Raw genomic sequence first — 6,000 nt, forward strand, 5'->3', positions numbered from 1 at the left:
AAATGTTCATGAACGTTGCCAAAGTCATTGGACTGGAGCAGGACATAATTGCAGTCAGTCAATAACCACAAATAAGTATTACTGTGAGTAGGAAGCCTTATTCAGTCAATATTCACCTGATTGCTCTCTCTATCTCTCACACATATGTAAAAGACATTTACAGGGAGCACTAGAATTTGTGATTTCTTAGAAGTGAAGTTTAAAACAGTTGTGAACTGCTTAGTCTAAAATCTAGTGAAAATGTCTGAGCAATTTTAAAGATTCTCCAACACATTGACTAGGTTTGTACGAGATACTGAATTCAGATAAGTACTTGTAAACATGCTGTGTAAAACCAGGCATCAATTGGAGAGTAAATTTAGACTTAAGATATATACATTTTAGGTGTCTGTTCTAGTGACCAATAAAATCCCCAGCTTGGGTCTCTATGTCATTTATAGTCATCTAAGTAATGGTTTACAAGGGACGTGGTGGCTCAGTGGGTTAGGACGCTGAGCTTGTCAATCAGAAGGTCGGCAGTTTGGCAGGTCGAATCCCGAGTGCCACGTAACAGTGAGTGCCTGTTACTCGTCCCAGCTTCTGCCAACCTAGCAGTTCGAAAGCACGTAAAAATGCAAGTAGAAAAATAGGGACCACTACGGTGGGAAGGTAACAGCGTTCCGTGCGCCTTTGGCATCTAGTCACGGCTTTGAAACGGAGATGAGCGCTGGCCCCTAGAGTTGGAAACGACTAGCACGCATGTGTAGGGGAACCTTTACCTTAAGTAATGGTTGTGGGAAGTCAGCCCTCCCTCCCCCAAAGAAGGAAATATTAAAAAGACAGAATATTATATTTCCTCAAAGGATCTTAAAAAGGCAGAAAAGCATGGCCAGTTTTTCTGAAAGGATTATCACATCTGCAGAGCTGGTTTCTGCTTGGGGGAGGGAGACTTGGGGCTATTAAAAAAACTGGGCATACTTTTCTGCCTTTTTAAGATCCTTTGAGGAAAGATAATTCTGTATTTTTAATATTTCCTTCTCTGGGGGTGGGGGGCTGACTTCCCATACGGTAATGCTGGAAATACCACACTAGAATAGCATATTGGTTGATGCATTGTCAAGATTATTCACCCAAAAATGCCCTTAACACAGAGGTCCCCAACCTTTTGGGCACCAGGGACCGGTTCCGCGGAGAAAGTTTCTCCCATGGACCGGAGAGTGCTTGGTTTTGTGTGCTGCCTGCATCCTGTGGATGGGGCTTTGCTTGTTTGTGAGGCCCAGTTGCTGGCATGCCAGGCCCAGTTGCTGGCATGCCAGGCCCGGTACTGGTCCACAGACCAAGGGTTAGGGACCCTTGCCTTAACAAGCTTGATTTTAGGACAGTTTTCAATGTAACAGAGAAATACACATAATTGTTATAATTAAGCTGAACATCTTTTTGATTATATTTTTGAAAGGTTTGATTGGTCAAACCTGAAAATGAGAAAAGCAGTGAAAAAGAATAAAATCATGACACAAAATTGCATTCCAATCAGAAAGATGGGGGAAGAAATTAAAATATGTTGTGTAATTTTTTGGCTGAAAACCCACTGAAGCAAAAAAATGTAAAATTTTAGACATAGTTACTACTTTTTTATCCCTATCTATTTTTATAGGGGTTTAAATAAATGAGTCCAGGTAAACCTTGACTTATAACCACAATTGAATCAAAATCAAAAAGGGGATCACATGACCCTGGGACTCTGCAATTGTCATAAATATGAGTTAGTGACCAAGCCTCTGAATTTTGATTGTGTGACCATGGGATGCTGCAATGGTCATAAATTTTGAAAATAGTCATAAATCACTTTTTTCAGTGCTGTTGTAACTTTGAATGGTCACTAAATGAACTGTTGTAAGTCGAGGACTACCTGTATAGCATAAATAAATTGGAATTATTATCAGCAACTTATCATCTAGTGATTTGGAAAGTTTTATACTTTATTTAACTTTTAATGCAGTCGTTAACCAGCACAAGAGAATTGATATTCAAATATCCAAAAAAATCTAAAATTAAATTGACAATGTTAGGATAGTTTTAAAAAGTACATAGAGACAAAAATCAAATGGCTAAAAGACAATATTAAATCAAATATGCCAGAGGGCTTGGTCAGTCTATATATATATGCAACAAGGAGAAAAGAAATTAAAAATAGCCATCTGGATAATATAAACTTTGAAACAGTATAAAATACAAATGTGCACATGCACACATATAAATATGCATATTCAAAAATAAAATAAAGTTATCCAAAGGTATTATAACTTCTCTTACAATCTCCTGTCAAATCTGAGAAAAATCTAGTATAGTAGCTGACATGGCATATACAATGGTTAATGCTGAATCTGAGCCATTTCTGGCTATCCATACTACAGCACATTCAATTGTTCGTAATTATTCTTTGCTGAAAAGACTATTTTCTCCCCTGCTGAATCAGAGAAAGGAATAGTACCAATTGTTGTGTCCATAGCATATTTAAGCGGTAACCAGGAGTTGGGCAGATTTCCACTCTTTTTTTTTATTAAAGAGTTTTACAAAAACAAAATTTTACAATATATCCCCAAATCCCTCCCACCCCAAACCCACCCACTTCCCCCCCCCCCACTTCCCAGAGCTAAATACAGGATTATAGTTACAATAATCATATTCTAAATAAAAATTATGCATAATATACAATTAACCAAATTCATAATGCGCTTTAACTCTCTTTTAACATAACTACAAACAACATACCAATAACAATATCCCACTAAAATCTACTCATAAGCTAAATGGTATTTTTAGTCCCATATTTGTTTTGAATATAATTTATCCATCTCCTCCAAACTGAAATATATCTTTCCTGTGAATGATCCTTCAGATAAGCAGAAATCTTAGACATTTCTGCAAGATTCGAAACTTTAAACACCCATTCTTCTACAGTGGGCAAACTATCCTTCTTCCAATATTGTCCCACCAGTAACCGTGCTGCCGTTATCATGTTCAACATCAAGTTAGTTTCTTTAACATCACAATCTACAACAATGCCCAATAAAAACAATTGCGGGGAAAACTTTATCTTTCTCTTAAAAATCTTTTGAATGTTCCACCAAATTTTAATCCAAAAAGCTTTTATATTTCTACAAGTCCACCACATGTGAAAATAGGTAGCTTCTAAACTACCACACCTCCAACATTTAGACTGTAAATTAGGATACATGTTGGACAGCTTCTTGGGATCCAGATGCCATCTATAAAACATTTTATAAAAATTTTCTCTTAAATTTTGAGCCTGGGTAAATTTAACATTTCTAACCCAAATTATCTCCCAGGTGTCCAACGAAATTGGTTCCTGAATATTTTGTGCCCACTTTATCATGAAGTCTTTAACCAGTTCCGTTTCCGAATCCAATTCAATTAAAGCATTATATATCCTCTTTATATACATATAAAGAGGCAGATTTCCACTCTTGACCTCCTTAATCTTCAGTTCAACGAAGAGGGAAAACACTACTTTAATATCAAAACAAATAAAAATGACTAGACTGCACTGGGCTGAGAAGAGGCAATAAATACGTCTCTCTTGAAAATAGCAGTATGGCAGTTAGCATGCTGTGGTAAGTGGGAAATTGAGTCTTAAGTGTAGGATAGAATAAACTTTCATGGACTAGAATCTGTATTATGAGAGGCATGCAATGCTATTCACAATAAAATCATGAAACAGGGACCTTAAAATTATTATGAATTTTCACAAATTGGTAAAGTTCAGTTTTATTTAGATCAATAACAATGTAATTTTATTTTAGAACTATCCACTAAACGTCCTTTGCAGGTGAATAATTATTTAAGGTCAATAGTAAGTAATTATGTCTTCTAAATTATGTCATTTCTTATGTCAAAATTTTGTCCATTTTTTAACACTTATTTGTTCAAAGAGCCAAAGTTTATTATTATATGTAGCCTGATTATCATATTAGAAGAAGGTCAGGGAGATCAAGCCAACATCACTTGATCCTGCAAATTACTGTTTGACTACAGTAGTTATTTACCACATGCTGTAGTTACTAAAGATGACTTTGCCAGATCTCCAAGGAAGAGAAATGAGGCTGCTTTCAGGGAGTTTAAATAACTATTCGCACGGACACACCTCTGTCACAAAAAGGTTTGCCTTGTATTCCTAATTAGTTATATTTTACCTGAGGAAGAGGGAAATTTGCACCAAAGACCAGAGGTCACTACAAGAAGACTAGGTCCTGCTAGATAGCAACATTTAAGGGAAGAGACCTGAAGCATGCCCACCCTGTCAGATCTGGCACAACTGGCAGATAGCTTCAGGGAGAGGCAATCACACAGACAACCTGGCCCTTGTCATTCAGCACTTTAAAGCAGATAATCAGCACCTTAAGTCATACTGGAAAGAAATCTTTTCAACATCAGTAGTATAATATGGGCAAATTGTGGGGCACCCAAAACTATACATGCTGCCTCATTCTAGACCAGTTATAATTTCCAATTAGTCTTCAGGGCAAGCCCCATTTAAAGTGCATTGCAATGATCCAACTAGGATATGGCCAGGGCATAAGTGACAATGGACAAGCCTCCTGGTCCAGGAATGGGCATGATTGGCAAACAAGAGTCTGTGGAAAGGCCCTTCCCTAGCCACAGCTGCAGAAGCTGCAAGTCCATGGAAACTCCTAAGTCTCTAACTCTGTCCAAGGGAGTACAACCTTGGCAAAAGTCAAAGCTGATAACTTCTCTGAACCAGGGCACTAAAATCCGAGAACCAGTGTTGAGCCAAAGCTAATTCCTTTTCATGCAAACCCTTCCAGGCAATGGGCCAACATTGGTATAGTATCACCTGGATGGCCAGAAGCAGAGATATATTACTGGATTGTCAGTGGTGATATTACTTTCCATGCTGTCAAATCTCAGTGATTTCACGTAGATGTTGAAGAGATGGGGTGAAAAACACAAGGCATCCTGCATTGCAGTGGCCTAAACTTTGCCTCTTGCCCTATCCCAACTCTTGGTGGAACTTGCCATAGAGGAAGGAGAAAACAGTGCTCTGTGCTACCATAAAACAGTGCCCCTGTTTCCAAACCTTGAGCTGGCACAAAAGGTTAATATGGTTGATGCTAACAAATGCTACTGAGAGATCCAGGAAGGCCAGGTTTAATGCACCACTCCTGTCACAGGCCTTCCACAGATCATTCATAAATGCTGTCTCAGTGCAGTAGCCCAGCCGAAATCTTGACTGAAAATAGCCTAAATCAGGGGTCTTCAAACTTGGCCCTTTTATGACATGTGGACTTCAACTCCCAGAATTCCTCAGCCAGGGTGAACTCAGACAGCACATTGGTTGAAAAATTATTACTATGTGTATGGAAATAATAAAAATAAAAACTTCTACAAAAAAAAGAACGACAGCAGAAAACCAAACCAAAATTGAGGGATGAGGGAGAAAATATATTAAAGCTTTTCTGCAAAAAAAAGTTGTGTGATATAGGATTATGTGGGACTATACAGTATATGATATAGGATTATGCAAGCTCCATAAATTTGTTATTTTATGAGGGCATTAGGAATGATTGTTATTAAATGAAATCATTAAATTGTCATTCAATATTAAATAATAATTTGTTAAATTATATAATCATTAAAAGTGACGATGGCATATTTCATGATTTGGGACAGGACAAGATAGAATCTGCTAATCAGCAAACATCTGTATTGCTACAGATGGGTGCAGTGACATCATAGGAGAAAGTTCAAGGCAAACTGCAAACAGACAAAGGAACATATTACAAGACTTGTCTCAAACAGACGTGTTTCAACTTGACACTATTTCTATGTAGGCATACACGTACATGGGTGTACAGTACATAAATACGAAAAATTCTTCATTATGGCCTCCAGCCTCTCTTCACAAACTGCAGGAGCAATTTGGCTGGCTTTAATTCTTCACAATGTCTTTCCCTCCAGCTGACCAATAAGAAGCATTAA

This window comes from Vipera ursinii (assembly GCF_947247035.1).
Source record: "Vipera ursinii genome assembly, chromosome: 3".
In the NCBI taxonomy this organism is placed as follows: domain Eukaryota; kingdom Metazoa; phylum Chordata; class Lepidosauria; order Squamata; family Viperidae; genus Vipera; species Vipera ursinii.